This window comes from Anguilla anguilla, chromosome 12 (assembly GCF_013347855.1).
Source record: "Anguilla anguilla isolate fAngAng1 chromosome 12, fAngAng1.pri, whole genome shotgun sequence".
In the NCBI taxonomy this organism is placed as follows: domain Eukaryota; kingdom Metazoa; phylum Chordata; class Actinopteri; order Anguilliformes; family Anguillidae; genus Anguilla; species Anguilla anguilla.
Genome location: NC_049212.1, coordinates 27775275 through 27793626, shown reverse-complemented (window position 1 = coordinate 27793626; position 18352 = coordinate 27775275). Strand labels below are relative to the sequence as shown.

Genomic DNA, 18352 nt, shown 5'->3' with positions numbered 1-18352 from the left:
GCTTGTGGGGAGAGATTTGCCATATCAAATTATATTGTCTCTCTTTCAAAGGTGATAACCTAAAAACTAGATACTAGGGGTGTGCAGAGACATTATTATCTGTATCTGTATCTGTATCTGTTCAACCAACAAAATTATCTGTATCTGTACCTGTATTCGGATAGAAGACAGGAAGTGGGCATGGTTTATACCGGAAGTCACGTTAAATCAGGCAAACGTTGTATTTTCTAACCTAATATTCATTGGCAATGCAATGGCATATAATTAATTATGAAATATATTTCCAAATCCTCATACTGTACTTTTCATCTTGCTCTCACTTTTTTTATTTTTAACTAAACTAAGTTTTATGAACTGTCTGTCTTTTTATCTAATAGCCATCCACAATGATATGAATCAATTTGAAGAAACATAATGGATGACGCATAGAACTTATTTATTAAACGTTTTGCAATGCAGTAGCTCAAAGTTTGTTGGTGTGTGTAACTGGTGCCGCCTCTCTCTCTCTTTGCTCGTGTAACGTTAGATAGAGGCTATGAGAACTCGTCATGGAGCTGACTTTTTCTTTTTTTTTTTCGAATTCGAATAATAAGGAGAAACTTCGGGTAGAAGGAATATCTGTTTCCATCGCATTATTCGTGCTTTCCCGAATACGGTATTCAGATTTGGATACATCCCTACTAGATACCCGACAGCTACTAGGTTGAAAAAGAAAAGGCACCACTTGGTCAATGTGATCATAAGTCTGGTGATCCTAAAAAGCATTCACTCATACATGCAAAATTCAACATGTGCTTTGGCAATCTTGATTAAACACAAGAAGGAAGGCCTTTTTACAGTGCACTGTGGCAGTTATACAGAACTCTATAAAAAGTTCCAGACTGCATATGGCTGTATCTCATCCTGTATATCATACACTATATGCAGCGCAACCTGTATTGGATACACTATGCGCAATGGAACCTCTATCTCATACACTATATGCAGTGCAACCTGTATTGGATACACTATACGCCATGGAACCTATATATCATACACTATATGCAGTGCAACCTGTATTGGATACACTATACGCCATGGAACCTGTATATCATAAACTATACACAATACAACCTGTATCTAATAAACTATACACAGCAAAGCCTGTACCAGAAACAATATAGTGTTTCCCATACAATGAATTTATTTGGTGACATACAGCCGACTCATTTCGCTGCGTGAGCTGGCCCTCCCCCCTCCCTCTCGTAGCCGGTGTATGTAGAGCAGAGCAGGGAGGACAGAACGAACATAATTAGAAGGATAGTCATGTGACCGTATCTGTGCCAGGTAACTAAATATTTAAAGTTTTTCAAAATCTGTAAAATTTAGCCGTTGTTATGCATTGTTTTTTCAAAAGAACATGTCCTCCGCTCTAACCAAGACTGAAAAGTTATCAACATTATTTGGATTAATGTTAGCCAGCATTTAGAAAGCATCATTGTTCAACTAGCTAAAGTTAGGTTTGATAGCTAATGAAAACATTAACTTTTCACTTTTGACAGAAAAATTCTTATTTAAAAAAAGACTGTTAAAAGAGGAGGAGGAGGCAGAAACTGCACCACAGGCAGGTTACCATAACATTACTGTTACGGTTAATAGTTAGGCTTACTTACTTTCATTGAAATGAATGAAAATCATTGGGTTTAGAAATGAGGACATTTTGGATATCAGGCACCAATGACTTTAAAGCCCTTAACTTATGTTCAGAATTTGTATGTGATTGTATTATCCTCCAAATCATTCTGATAGTGTAAAGGTTTGGCTGTAACTGAGATAATTACCACACATAACAGATTTTAGTAATCAGCTCATAAAACTGTGTAAGAGAGCTTTCAGTATCCAGTTTTGATTCTAGGCTTTTGATTGCCTTAGGAGACTGTTATTGGTGTTTGACAACATGAGGACCAGAGTTGTGCCAAGGAAAGTTAAGGAAGCCATTATGAGGATGAGAAATAAGAAGAAAACTGACCAAAGAATTCTCATCACAATGAAGAAAACTCTCCAGACACCTGACAGAAACACTAATCTAAGGTAGGTGTGAATTTATCAGTGACTACTGTCCACAGAAGACTTTATGAACAGAACTACAGAGCTTATAATGCAAGACGCAAACCAGTAGCTAACCGCAAAATAGTGCAGCCAAATTACAGTTTTCTAAGAATTACCTGAAAGAGCTTGCAGAGTTCAGGAAAAAAGTCTTGTGGACAGATAAGACCAAGATTCACTTGTATCAGAGTGATAATAAGAGCAAAGTGTGGAAGCCAAAAGGAACTTCCCAAGATCTGGAGCACCCACTTCAATGAAACATGGTGGCATGAGTGTTATGGTTTGGGCATGCATGGCTGCCGCAGGTATTGGATCACTTGTCTTCACTGATGATGTAACTGCTGATAACAGCAGCAGAAAGAATTCCAAAATGTACAGAAGCATCTTATCTGCTCAAATTCAAGCAAATGCCTCCAAACTCATTGGACAGGGCATCATCCAACATCCTTAATCCCAAAGATACTGCTAAAGCAACAAATGAGTTTTTCAAAGCAAAAAACTGGAAAATTCTTGAGTGGCCAAGTCATTTACCTGATCTGACTCAAATTGAACATTCGGTTCATATGCTGAAGAAAAAACCTAAGGCACAAGCCCTCAAAACATGGAACTGAAGATGGCTGCAGCGTAGGCCTTGCAGAGCATCTCCAGAGAAGATAACACCTGGTGATGTCTATAGATCCCAGACTTCAAGCAGTCATTGCCTGCAAAGGCTATGCAACAAAGTACTAAACAGGACTACTTTCATTTACTTAAGTCCCAAATATTGTGGTGCCCTGAAATGGGAGGGGAAGGGGGGGGGGGGGGTTATATAAAAATTTCTACATGGTGAAACAAGAAAGAATAAAAATACCATTTAACAAAATCTGAGAACATGCACTTTTAAATGGTTTGATTACAAAATTAAAATTGTGGAGTACAGAGGCAAATCAAGAAAAAAATGTTTTAATTATATGTTGTACAATATAAATGTCAATGTTTATTTATTGCGCAAACCAAAAAATATTGAAAAAGTATGAAATAATATATTTTTACTGTAATGGAAGTACAACTGCATAGTTTTGGTAATAACAACTGAGCAATTAGATGTAAGCGGAGATCAGAATTTAAATTCACTGCTGTAGAGCGTGTTTGCAAGTGAACAGTGAAGATCTGATATGATAAAATACATGAGAAAGAATATCCGTAAATTCCATAAATATGACAGTGATTTTTATGATTTTATCAAAGGAGAATGTGTACAAAACCAGCATGTTTATCCATGCAGACATAAGGACTGCAACAGTGCCGTTGCTGTTTTTGTCATGGAGATAATGGTTTAACTGAATTTCGGCACATCTGAACCAGGACATTTTTCATTGTTCTGAAAGGCAGACGGAAAGAATCGTTTATATTAATTAAATAGGTCACAGCCAAAAAAAAAAAAAAAAAAAAACATCAATCTAAATAACATCCTCATCCTCTTCCAGATCACATTTGTGTGTGCTGTGTTAATTCATGCAGAAGAAAACGATTTTGAACATGTGTGTGTGTGTGTGTGAGTACGTCTGTTTATGCTTTCCGTGCATGTGTGTGTTTGTGTGTGTGTATGCACGTCTGTTTTTGTTGAAGGGGCTTATGGATTCCAGCTCATATACTAATTTGTCATACTCAATCCTCACACATCACAGATATTCAAGCATTACTCGAGCCTCTGAGCTTGTATCCTGTCTATCCCCCCTCCACCCAGCACATGCACACACACACACACACCCCTTTTTTCCTGACATGGCAACCTGATAAAAAATAAATATACTCTAGCTGCTGAGTACTCTTTGTGCCACTTCCAAATGTTTCAAGCAGCTATGATTAACCCGATTACTGGCAGTGTCGCATCCACCTTCAAATGAGAGCCGTTCTGCTACCCTTTTTTTTTTTACAGTGGTGTGTTTTTACGATGGCAGGGCATGGCACGCAGAGTCTAGAGCATTGTGTCTGGTTTCACACAGGCAGACTGACCCTCTCTCTCCGGGGACACTGACAGCGCTCTCCACGGAGAGACACACAGACACAGACAGCACAGAGAGAGAGAGAGAGAGAGAGAGAGAGAGGGAGGGAGAGGGAGGGAGAGAGAGAAAGGGGGGGAGATAGTGGTGAAAGTGAGAGAAGAGAGGATCAATAACGAGGGCTGAGACGTTCTCCAAATCAGTTTTTTTCTTTCATTTTTTAAGAGTGAAGGGGGAAAAGACGCAGAGAAATGGTGTAACATCTAGTCGGGAAGAAGGTGGGGATTGCAGAAGGCACGTTTTTAGGGGGGGAAGAGAGAAAGGCTGCCACCACAAGGATCTGTATATTTTGAAGGGAACAACTCCTTTTGGCTGAGAAGACACAGAGAGAGAGAGAGGGATCGGAGAGAGAAAGGGAGACTCCTGGACTGATTAACATTCACGGCAGGTAGGAGCCGGCTGCCTCTCAGCCAGTGTCGCAGCTGAAATGGAATTACTGTTGTGAGCGATGTGTGTCGGTCTGTGCTGTGAGAGCCAGGGATTGTTAGTCCGCGCCGGCTCTTTGTTGCTCGGCTTTACCTCGGTTCACCCCTCGAGCAGGTGGAATTACTTCAGAGTTAGATGGGAATTTAGCGCAAGTTTTGCCGAGGAGGTAAAGGAAGGGGACGTATGGAAGACGGGCTTTTGTTCCTCCAGACCTGGGCGTCCAGCCACTTTTGGCTCCCGGCCAAAAGAGAAAGGCACCAAGTATTTTAGCCCTCGGAGCGGGGCTGTGGGGCTGAGATGCTGGAGCCGATCTCCACGCTCACTGGCTCAGTCTGCCCCACGCTGTAAGGTGATAGCCAGCGTTATTGAATTCCCCTGTGGGGTTTGATCGTTGTGTTACACAGTGCAGCAAAGGAACAACATTAAAAAGAGGAGTGGGGAGGGTGGGGGGGGGGGGTGCATTTCCAGAAAAAGTACACTGCCTCTTTCTTTCCCTCTAGCCAAACTGCTCGGGCTTTGGCTATGTCTGGAACCTGTCTGATATCACATTACTTTTCATTGGAAGTACAATAGTGAAAAGTGCACACAGATCAGCTCAGCTTTTATTTCCTGTTGTCATTTTAGGTCATGTCTTGGTGCGGTCGGTATCTAGTTGTTTTTCGTTTGTAGTTTTTCTTATTGAGTGTTCCAGTTTAAATAACTGTCCCAGAGAATGCTGCTGGCCTTGGACTGAGAAATATATGAACGCAGACTTACTTAGTCCAGGTTAGAGAGGTCAGTCTCAAGCATTTATTGTGTACAAATGCTTTTCCATTTAATTCATTAATTTCATGATGATTAATTATGGATAAATACTGTACGTATTTTAAATACTCTACATTATTATCGTTCAGGAAGAGTGCACAAGATACATGTGCAATTTTGGTACACATTGTTCTAGTTATGGAACTCGGAAAACAATTGGGTGCATCATATGGTATGGTGGCCATTTTGTATTTTATCAAAAAAAAATTAACTTGTGCTCTTCATAAGACTGCAGTTGGCATAAAAAATTTACAAATTTTATTCATATTTATTTTAATCACATCATATTTAATTTCGTTGTTGCCCACATAAATGTATGTCTTCTGAAATTAAATCCATGAAAACAAACGAAAAATGTTGACTCCAAAAATACTACAATACAAAACACATTTTCACACAAAGATGTATGACAATCTTTACAAATCTTAAAATAACATAATGTTGATTATTTCTTTAATTTCTGGTTCAGAATGTAGTGACAACATGGCCCTGATTTTCAAAAGAAAATATATTTGCTTTAACGAGTCCAGTTAAGGCAGCCCAGGATGCCCCAGTTTCACAGGCTATACTCTAGCCAGTCTATATTTAAAATTGAGCATGTCTGTACGCTGTATAAATTAAAATACACCATTTCATATTTTTGGGGCATACAAAATTAACCCATTAATGACTCCAGGAACACTAATACTTCAATACACAAAACCAAAAATTATATTTAAATATTGAGCACATCTGCTGTCACATAGGACAAGTAAGCCAATTTAAATATAAAAGTTAATACATATGCACTACATAATGTGAGAATGAGTCCCATGGACAATGATTGGTGTGAGGTTATTTTTAACAAAAAAAAGTTTATATGTACTGGATGAGTATGAGTATTTACTATCACCTTTTTTGGATTGAAATTAGGATTTAATTGAAAGCCAGATAAATAACGCAATCATGGCATAATTTCATATATAAGTTATTAATCTGCAAGCAGCTTCAGTGACCGATGACTGAATTTAATGGAAGAATTGAATCTGCAGCATCTTATTAAATTATAATATTGCATATTGTGACAATAATAAGAAATTAACTCCTCCAAACGTGTGCTAACATATTCTAGCTGGTTACTTGCAAGTCATCCAAAACAAACAGAATGTTCTGTGGACACAAACTGTAATTATTAGTATGGCATGAACTTGTTGTGAAATGCTGTTGATGCCATATGTCTGGTGCGGTTGTATGGCATTTTTAGTACAGGATGTGGGATGTGACCTGTCAGGGTGGTGTAGCTGGCTCTTCCACCGTTCACCCAGTGCATTATTTTGCCCGTGAAGAATATGGACATGGGCATGTTGTTCACAATTCCAAAAGATGCATGAGATTAAGACAATTCAGCACGATTCATTTTGTCTTAAAAGAGGGGCTACATTACCGTTCTTGCCTTGGTTGTGTTCCCGTTCATTTATTTTAGAGATCAACATTTATTTGTTATTTCATAATCATTTTCTTGTAGGGAAATTAACTCTGATTGGAGTTTAGAAGCAGACACCTACATTATGATGCTGTTAATCATATTATGGTGCATTTATCCTATAGAAAAGACCAATTATTTCAAGAAATGCATTACAGCTAAATGCATTAGCATTAATTACCTTGTGAAGACAATCATTTCAATAAGCAAGAGATCCAGAAATATGAGACTGCAACCACAACAACAATTACTGAAGCTGCATCATTCCCCAAATAAGTCAATTACAGGCTTCTGTTTTGGCTTGGTACTACAAACTGATGGTTTCCATTTACTGTTTTTAAACCCATATACTAAAAGAAAAAATATTATTAACACTAAATGATGTGTACAGTAATCCTTGATAGTGTCATATTTCAGGTTAGCACAGTGACGGTCAATTAATTTCAGAGAATAATTTTCTGAGTGGTTTTCACCAGTTTTCCACGTATACCTAAATGAATTGTTTTATAACACATTTCAATTTTTTCTCTCTGTGACATTTTGGTTCATTTTATTTAATTATTACTTTTTTATTTGAACCAGATACAATATTTAAAGCCTTGCTGCATTAGACAGGCTGTGGGACTGAGTGCTAGGGCTTGTTTTGTGTGAGCACAGGAGCTAAAAGGCTCTGCATGGTTCTTTTTTTTCCCTTTTTCACCCATTGGATGTTATTTCCCTCCTGGGTCATGCCAGGATAGACAGTGGCCTACATATTGCTTCATTTAGAAATGAGAACATTGTGGGTCCTTTCAGCAGTTTCATCACTCACGGCTGACCCTTTTTGACACGCTTTATCTCCGACTGCATTGTTTTATGGTTCACAGCTATTTCAAAACATCGATATTCATTATTCAGATTTAATTTCAGGTTTTTCATCTGACTTCGGGTCCACGTACCATTTCAGAAAGTTAACAGTGATATTTTTCTATTGAACTGTGTTATAAGAGAGGAGACACTTTCTGTGAGACTCATACATAAAGAAAGCATGTCTAGATGGTTTCTTGCAAAGGAAAGTGAGTGAAAGATTTTTGTTGTGCAGGAGTTCTATCGCCAGATTATGGTTTTATATTACCACACAAGAATCGTGAGATAAAATATGTTTAAAGAACACACCCAACACATTAAGACCACAGTATACGCAGGTAGGTGTAATTCTACTCTAAGGTCTAACTTGCAGTTAAAAGATGAATACAACAAACATTGAACAGAATCGTTATAAGTCTTTGTAAGATATTATTTATAATATCACACCTCCAAAGGCTTATGGTAAATGCAATTTATTTAAATGCAATTCTATCCATTTAGAGTGAGTTTTGTTGGGCGTTTTGGGAGTACAGGCAGTCCCCGGGTTAAGAACATCCGACTTACGAACAACTCGTACTTATGAACGGACTGCCATTCATATAAAGTTTTTTAGTTAAATACAATGGTTCGTAATAATGAACGCACACACTACTTTGTGACGCTCATGAAAACATTGCGTGGCTTATATATATATAGTAAAATACATACTATATACTAAGACAAACATTTGACTAACTGACGCTAAATAAGAACCGTATGTACCTGTTCTGACTTACCTACAAATTCGACTTAAAGACAGACTTAGGAATGGATCTCGTTCGTAACCCGGGGACTGCCTGTACTTATATAATATTTATCATGTTGTCCCTGTTTCTCCCCCCCCCCCCCCCCCCCCCCCATTCTGTGAGCAGGTATTTTCTTCAGACACAGGGATAACACAACAGAACCAATAACTACACAGATAAAATGTTTCAGTTACTTCATCTCAAATGAAAGGAGCTGATTACACCTTATCACTATAAAACCGTCATTCAGCAACAACAACAGCTACCATTGGGATTATTGTTTTTTTTTTTTTCTTCTTTTTTAGAATTTCAACAATATCTCAAACCAGTCAGTGGTATTATTAAAAATGGAAGTCATCACAGAGATAATATGTTTATGCAATAGGTTGCTTACCATTTTATTTATATAGAATGCATCATGGTCAATGTAAATATTTAATTTCTGTTAAGTTTTGCAGCCATTTTGAGAAAATGTTAACCGTTTAGATTCTGGAGTTCTTTTATTTTGAGGCTGATTGTGGAACAACCCTGCCTAATGACTATTATATTAAATGAATTCTATTTTAATTTTGGTTAATGCAATTTTAACAGTCCAAGAGAAAAACATTCAGCACATGACTACTTCCATTCATCTATGAGCTAGGATGCAGGTTCTTTTATACAGCATATTTTCTAAGCCTCTGAGTAATTCCCAATCCCCTATAAGAAAGTGAATGATTGTAGCTTCAAAGCCACATACATAATTTATTGAAAATATATTATATAAAATAATAAATTCAGATAATGCAAAGGAGCATTGCAAAAGAACAGGCCTTTTCATTTAAAAGTGCTGTGGTGGTCTGGAATTGGTCTGGCTTTGGGACACACCTCACGTCACAGTTGATGTCATCTTTGACCCTTGTTGCACCCCCCAACCCAAACACACACACACACACACATTATTTCATAATTTCATACCTTTGTGTATAGAAAAAGGTATTGGCATGTATCCTGGGCATTCCATTGGTCCAGAAATCCATTACGGACAACAAAAAGAAAAAAAAAACTATGCTTCTGTATTATAACCACTTTTCTGGAGGAGGAGTTCACTGTGTGTACTTGAATACCTCTCTGTCCGAATTGCACGATTCAGGCCCAAGTCAGGTCAGCCCAATACTCGGTGACATTTCCAAATGTTACAAAGCTGGCTCCATCTTGTGAGCCTCTTCCTGCAGAAGTATAGGAGATATAGTGATTACATAAAGAGGCTGAGGGTAAATGATTTCTCCAACACAATAAGGTTTATATGCAGCCACTGATTTACACTACAAAATGTGGCAGTTTTACAGTTTAGAGACACAACCTCACTTATTGAAATCTGGCAGTTTGATCAATTATTATTATTATTATTATTATTATTATTATTATTATTATTCACAGTAGTACTAGTAGCAGTAGTAGTATTAGTAGTAGTAACATTAGTAGTCCTAATATTAATATTTCTGAAATGCATGCCTTTCTTGGGGGAATTAAATACAATTACTTAATTGGTGCCAATACTCCAGGTCTGAAAAAATTTCTGACAAGCAGAAGCTTATATAGGTCATCAAATAGTGTGGTGTGCAAAAGCAAACTCATATTTATCCTAAACTGTTCTAGAAGTTCTAGAAAAGGATTGTCTTATACAACACAACAGCTAGACCATGGCTCTGAAACACAATTAATTAAAAAGATCTTATTTTTTATATTTGACAACCTTCCCTTGCAGAAACACTTGAACTATTTGCTTTTCGGCTCACTTAAATCCCTCCACTCCCCTTTAATTCCCAGGTCACAAGGACACCGGGCTCAGTCTGTGACACGTGCAGCAGATGATGACGTCATACACAAAATCGCAGACAACAAAATAATTCTGTTCCTTCCCTGGCTGGGCAGATGCTGGGATAAACTGTCTGCCATTTGAAATGGGAGCCAGTGCCCTCATTGAATTTTAGCCCTATTTTATTTATATGAAACATGTCAACTGAGGTTAATCCTGCTCCCTCCTATTTGCCGCTTTCATTTTTTTAAAGACATCAGTAAAATTCCACCAGACACAAGATAATTCTTTTTTTCACAGTGGACTGAGGAATTACTGCAGGTTTATTTTTTCATTCTGTCTGGAGTCTTTACAGTGCCCTGAGTGAAATAAACAGAAATAGGCAATGTGCTGTTCAGGAGACACTGATGTAATTCGACAGGTGTACACTCAGTGACCTGGCGAGCACAATCTATTTTGTGTTCCTATAGAGAAATGTATATGAGCTGTCTAGGCATATAGATCACGTATGACTCGTATCCTGGATGTTGTTGGATAAAACATGATGATACAAATTTTTATATGGCAAACACAAAAAAACAAAACTGCTATTTATAAGCGGTGTGGAAAAAAGTAGAGGAAATGCCCCTGTTGTGAAAGGAAGGTTCAGTGAGTATTCAAATTACCCAGACAGACCCAAAAAGCCTAAAAAATAGTATAATTGCATGCCCCAATATGGAGCGAATAACAAGGGAACCTGGTGGAGGTATTTAGAACATTATGTTTTTTGTGTATCATTTAATTGACATCAGTTTTGTGGGGAAAAAACAACTAAATAGTAAATGGTGATTTTATTTGTTTCCACCTCTGCGAAATACACCTGCATAAAGGTTTGCAGGGTATATGCACAAACCAGGAAGAAAACTACCTTCCCTGATTGACATCTATTTATTTTTTGGCAACAGTAATATGGTGAAGCAGCCAACCAAAATCACATATAAAGAGTTTACAGACAACAGCATTGGTATTATACAGTTCTGCTGTGATAATTGAAACCAAAATGCCAAGGCGTACAGTGTAGACAGAACGTTAATTGAAAAATTTCTGTCTTTCAGGATACAGCAGGAGAGTTTTGTTTTCCAAAAAAACGCAATGCAGCCCATGGTAAATCGTATTTTCCAGGTTGCAGCGTGGATTTTGGAATTGTCAAAATGAACAGATTTGTCACACTTTATATTTCCCTATTTTTTCTTCCTCGTTGCCTGCCCCCGAGGAGTCAGTCCCAGACATTTTGTCACAGTATAATCATTGATAAACGCAGCATGGCAACAGTCTCCTGGGGTCTGTGTATCTGGGCCAGGAGAGAGGCCTGTATGAAAAATACAGCGTCGGTTTGCGCTACGCTCCCGCGGCGATCGGGGCCTACTTCAGCGGTGTTTCAACATTTCAGGTTAGGCATTATCAATCATTCCAGCCTTCCTGTCACATCTGACATGCCTGAGGAGCGAGCTATAGGCCAAGGGTACGTACGGATGCACTGTAAATGCCAACTTTGTCAGTGAGGATATCGATCCATCAGCCGCACACAAGGGAACAAGAGGACAAACACCAGCATATCATGGCTTTATGTAGTTCTCTTAAGCTTGCCGTTTAATTAAGTATTTTAATTACTTCCTCCATGATTCATAATACGTGGTGCTTAATTTATGTTTATTTGTTCACATGCTAATGAGCAATACTTGCTTCGCCCAATATAAATATTTAAGAGACATTTACTGTGAGGGAGAAGGGGGGCATTTGAGGGAAGCACACTATGAGGATGATTTTCAAATGAAAGCAAGCAGCCTGCGTGACCGTGAACGGCATTTCTGCTCCATTTACACAGGCGCGCTGTTATTCAAAGGCTTAAACAACACTGAAATGCGCGCGTGTCGTACCTGAGCAAAACAGTGAAGAGGTGCATGTCTGTGCAATTCAATCAAATGCAAGCACGGAATGGATGAGATCACTTCTGTTCTCTTATTCTGAGGTGGCAGGATCATGGGCATCATTTGACCTTAATCATACAGCCAGGTACAAGTGTAACATATACTAAATTAACCAGGTATTCACACTTAACCAGGTATTTTTCTGCCAAATAAAGAGGATTCAGCTCTTACTGAATGAAGATGAAAAATAAATCTCTCAGACAAATACATCCAATTTCTGCTATTCACCACAGAAAATATGTCTATATGGATAGTAGACAATGCATTAATTGGCTTTAGCGATTATACAATAAAACGACAATCTGGTGATCATATCAAGTTCATATTTAGGCCTATTCAAATTCATCAAATTTTGAAAAAACAATTTTGAGAAACAATATTTATAACAATTCATAGCATTGGACTATGATAGCTAAACACCAACATATTGAGACCCATGTCCTTTCATTTACAGCAATACTTCATGACATGAAAGCACTAAACAGCCGACTGTCAATTGAATGTGCCATAAGTCTAAGTTCATCCAGAGATTTGAATTAGCCATGTAATCTTCTCCTGCATGTATATTTATTTTTATATTTTATTTTTTTTCTTATTATTTATTTTTTATTCTTCCGAAGGTACATTATTGCTGCTATGCAGTAAAAGAAAATTATCCCCAGTATACCGTTATAATGAATCAACGTATGTCTGTTCCTGTGTGTGAGAAGGAGTATGGCTTGTGACGTCATATGTTATTGTTATAACAATATCTTTTTCACGATAAAATTATATTATTTTATTTTTATTATGACATATTATATCATTATAATGTAATAAAAAAGTATTAACTATCAAAAAAAATCATAAGGATTTACTACAGAGTGCCACAGTTTGTAGTCCTAAAACCCAGAAGTTAGCGTTTATGAGCCATGGCTTCCCTCGGCAGATTTCCAATGCTTTTTTCCCATATAATTTAGATTTTTACAGTCTGTGGGTAACATAAGCTTAAAAGAGTTTCCCATTTTTCACGAAAGTGTGACTTTCGGAAAAGCATTTTTTTCAGTCACGTTCTTCACTATAATAACACGAATCACATATTATTTGATCATTTGATCATAAAACAGGTGCACATTAAATAGCAGTTGCACATGTGTGTTAAATATTGTATCAAATAAAATTAAATTAAATAATCAATTTGATGCAGCCTTGAACACCATCTTTATCAATTCAATGGTAGTTTCACCAAGTGCCAATCAAATTATCCCAAGTACGTAGCCTACATCTATGCACTCAACGATCAACAGCTCTTGCATTTAGGCTATCCAGCTGCTGGATCTTGCGCTCACATGTTCATGCAATAGAGAATAAACTGTATAAGAACTAGAAAGGAAACTGCCTTCTCAACTAGCTTAGTTAACAAGCTGTTTAGCTACATGGTTCACCATTGCATTGGTTATAAGCGGTATGAAGCAGGCTTAACCTATTTAGTTGACAAGCTAGTTGCTGTGCTCCCTGAGGTAAATCAACTAATATCCAAATGATACTTTTCATCATCATTCTACATTGTGTCACAGTATGCAGTATGTAAGTTCAGAGAAACGAGCAAGAGAAAGCTACATTTTGAAAAAAATGTTCCACCCCCTCCCCTTAGCACTTCCTCCAAAGCCCCGCCCTCCAAACACATGCATGCATGCTGTCTGAGTACTGTAGAGAGGACAAGAATGTTGAAATGTAGGAAGAGTGAAGCACATCATGCCTCATTTACAACGAGAAAATAAAACACATAACATCACCATAATGAACATAAATAATGAATATGGCTATAGTTTTTATTTACAGCTATGCGCTAGAGTCGATAAATGCAGACATGGGCATTCTGGCTTGTATGAGATCAAAACTAAGTTACAGGCAAACCATCAGTCAAATAAACATTACTAAATGCATCTGGATGTATGTTGGTAGCTATAAACATAGCTAGCTAACTACAGATAAGCTACAAGATCACACTTATTATACGGCGCCAGGTACAATTTATTCAGGAAAATGGCGAGCATTGTTGGGCTGAAAGGCCTGTTTTCATCATTATGTTATGTTATAACAATGGTCTAAATACATCAGATAACTTGCTAACATTTTCTAGCTACATTGGCTACACAGTTTGGGGCAATAAATTATGTTAATTATGTATGTTATAACATGTTCAGGATTTGGATTTTCAACATTATCTTATAAAGGTAATCTACATTAAAGTTAAAATATGTTGACTCTACTTGCAGCTTTTGCATTAAGAATTGCATTTATGCAGTCCATTTCATTGCTGTTTAAGAACCTCATAAGGTTTTATTAAATACAGTGATATGTAATGTTTCTGATGAGCTGTAGCTTGCATTGGCTTTCAGTGAAACAATTTTTTTGAGGGAAATTGACTCTTACGAAGCGACTCTGGCAGATGTCATTTCGTCTATCATTGCACTGAAACAACTCCTAAGACAAAGTGCTGAAGCAGATTATGATATGAAGCCGACAAACATTTTGGACATTTTACTGTGTATGGGATTATGACTTAATGATAGGAGAATGAAGGAGGCACCTGGAAACCTTGACTACGGAGCTCCATTAACATTAGGCTAGCCCATGTGATATCAGTACCCTACCCTACACAACTCTGACTTCTAAGGAGGTGGGAGCACAAGGAACTAAAGATGACATGACATGACATTACTTGATTCTATTACAAGGAATCATTTAGTTACTTATGTGCATACACCGTGTCAACTATTCACTGGTCACAGTAAGTAGCAAGCTATTGTAAGCATTGGTTGAATATGGAAATAGCAGCTTCCATTAGGCTACTTAGGAAAATAAAGCTGTTTTTCTTAAATAAAGTAGTCTAATGAGTTTAATCTGCTAAGGTCCATACAAATACAAGTGAATATAACTGACGGATCCACTCAACGGGTTCTCTATGGAAACTTGCTTTCCGACACGAAAGCTTGACAGAATTAGCAACAGTAACTAAGGAGAGTGAGACTTGGGTGGGGCTTGACAAAGGCACAAGTCCAGTTTATATAATCGCTCACAATTGGGAACAACTTTTTTTGATGTGTGGAAACATAAAATCCGGATGAAAATTTGTTTAAACCAATCAGTTCATTTTAAAAATCTGGGCATTTTTTGGTGACACTCTGTAAAAACTGAAAACAATGAGCCTTACAAATAGGCCTATGGGGCTACATAACTGTGATGGGTGCTTAGATAGCTAACCAGTTAATAATAATGATAAGGAAATGTAAAGCCTGTTTGAGCTAAATGTCAGACACACTGAAATCACACACCAAACATCTTGAACCATAATTCTCATTCAAATGAGCTTGTGTGTGCAAGCGTGTTAGTAATAGGGAGAGAGAGGAGTGCATGACTATGCGCATATGAGTGCATGTGTGTGTGTCTGTGCATGCATTAACGTACGAGTGTGTGTGTTGGGCTGCTGGGCAGCACACTTTGTTAAAAGCACCACTTTCGATGCATGAGAGAGCACCACGTTCTTGGATCGAATCGGACCTGTGGCACTGCCGACTAGCAGCCCAACAGGGGTGGAGCATAATTGGCTTTGTGTCACTCAGGGATATGGGAGGGAAACATTCGGGGATATAGCATAGCATTGTTCACTGATACAGTCGATGGGGATATAGCATTGTTCATTGCTCGAGCAACTCCTGCTGGCTATCTTCATGTGCATGTGAATGGGTTTACTCTGTCCCTGGCCTGCGTGTGTCTAGCCTGCGACTGTCGTGTGAAAAAAAGGAGAACCACAGATTGCCTTCACTCTCCAGAGATGGCAGCAGGAGCTGTATAAGAGCATGCTTGTACAGTTCGCAAACTGGACATTCAAAATTTGGGTGGGATTGAACTCGGCAATTTTTTTTTTTTTTTAAGTGTCCATAAAGTGTGAGAAGAGTGTGTCTGTGCACTTGTATGAGTGTGTTTGCAAATATGTGCACGAGTGAGTGCATGCATGTGTGTTTGTGTGTGTGTGTGTGTATACATAATGACTACCTGCAAAAAATGCACAAAATCCTTGATTCTGTCATCCAGTAAAATGGACGACATCTTAGCAAAACAACTAAACATGAAGAAGAACATGGCTGCATTGCTGCATAACAAATTTCCGACAGTAATTTCAGGCAAACAGGCAATTGCTTGCCCACCTGTATAAAGTGTTAGCTTTTCCATAACTTTGAAACATTAATTTTCATATTCGATCATGTATTTTTAATAAATTGCCTGCCTTCTGGACATTGTCCAGAAGGCAGGCAATTCTTCACCACTTTGGGTCAGAGTGCAATTTGTTTAGAAAAATTGGGAATTGATTACATTGACATTGACTCAGCTGATAGTGACCTTCAGGGGTCCACTTTCTGATGTACTTCATTGTCACATGATTAGCATATTACTTAAAACGGCCCAGGAATTTCATTTCATGTTGCTGAATGACATTTCATGAATAAACGTGGGTTTTTTATTGTTTTTTTTACCTTTGTCCACACATGTCCCCTTCTGCTGATCAAATCTTTGATATTTTTGGGAGATTTTATTTATTTTTCAATCAGTCAAGTCCATGAATGCATACAGTTCACACATTGCATCTGACATAATGTTGCACATACAGTATTGCCTTATATGCTTTCTTTCATCAGTCACACCCTTTACATTTTTTCTGTACATCCTTACAGAAATAATATTTTATGTGTAAACATATACCTCACACCTCAGAACTAAAGTCTGCTGTTTCTGCTGCCGGTTTATTCTGGTTCTGTTACTGTGACCTGAGTAGTATGTACTCCCCATCAAAATGTGCGATTGTTTTCCACCTGTCAAGTCTACAAAATATCTCCAGGGGGTGGCGGGCTGAAACAATTAATAGTGATAGCAATTACAATGATACATTTTATTTATAGAGCATGTTTCACATGAAGAAACCCACGCCTGAAAGGTGCTTCACTGGGGAGTAAATATAACAAATGCATTAAAAAAAAGAGTAAAACACATATCAAATGACTGATAAAAACAAGAAATTATACTATTTTACTTATTTTGTTAAACTTTATCTGGCACACAAACGTACAGTACATTAATGGGGCAAACATACATCTTTTCTCTAGTGTAAATGATTGTATGTTTCTTGGTATAAGTGTCTGTGAATGCTGCAATAAAGAAATTTCCCCATAGGTATTCTAACCATTTGTTTATATATTTATCTACAGTATCTATTTTATGATTGATACTCTTCTCTCTTAAGTTGCAAATATACCTAAACTTATGCATTTTGTAAATTAACTCAATTAAATTATCCTTTCTGGAATGTATTTTCTCATCATTTAAAGGATGTCTTCTTCCATATGGCAATTTTTATTTGACACTTTGACACATGTGACACATGTAGGGTGGTTTACAGAAGTGTGCCCCTTATCAGACCCCAAAGGAAAGCAGACCGTGTTTACAGTGCTGAGAGGAAGTCAGCAGGTTTTCATAAAGTGACAGTACTTTGACATTAGACAGTACTTGTGTGTGTGAGTAACTTTTGTTAGTTGCACAAAGCATTTTTGTTGAGGTATCTATAACTTTTAAACTATGTTTGCTATGTTTGTTACTAAAAATGCTAATACGTATAAATTTATAAACCATAAGATAATTAAATCTAGAGAGAGACATGCAGTACACATACATACATGCAAGAGAGAAAGACATACATAGGCATGGATTCAGTCATTTGTCCTTTACAATGAATTACAAATAAATGAAAGTGTTTGTCATATTTTCGAATGGATTATAGTGTTTCTAATGGTTTATTGTATACATGATACACCTAGTAATATTTTGTATATGAGATGATCTATAGGCCTAGCTATCATTAATTTAGAAATGTGGTGTTTCCAAGGTAGATACAGCATCCCAGTTAAAAAGTACTAACGCTAGAAGCGCCACAGCGGTCAATTTGACCGTTGTCACTCCAAAATAATCGATCATGGCAACATGGTTTATATTAGCAAATTTATCACATTCAATTTTGTCATGTGCATTAGTTCTCTAGAAAATTATTCTGAAAAACATGGCACTAATGGATGAAATTCAAATAGGATGCAAGATGCTGGAAG

General features: G+C 37.5%; 1 protein-coding gene across 4 annotated transcripts in view; it reads left to right on the top strand.

The window, feature by feature from the left end:
- Positions 1-4043: 4043 nt before the first annotated feature.
- Positions 4044-18352, top strand: part of LOC118209888 (zinc finger and BTB domain-containing protein 20-like) — a 69205-nt gene continuing 54896 nt past the window's right edge. For 2 of the 4 annotated variants that reach the window (XM_035385612.1, XM_035385610.1), the window contains exon 1: positions 4046-4515. The gene's annotated coding sequence lies outside the window, so the exon portion shown is untranslated. Of the gene's footprint in view, positions 4516-18352 lie in introns of all 4 variants that reach the window. The other 2 variants (XM_035385613.1, XM_035385611.1) reach the window with 2 other exon arrangements.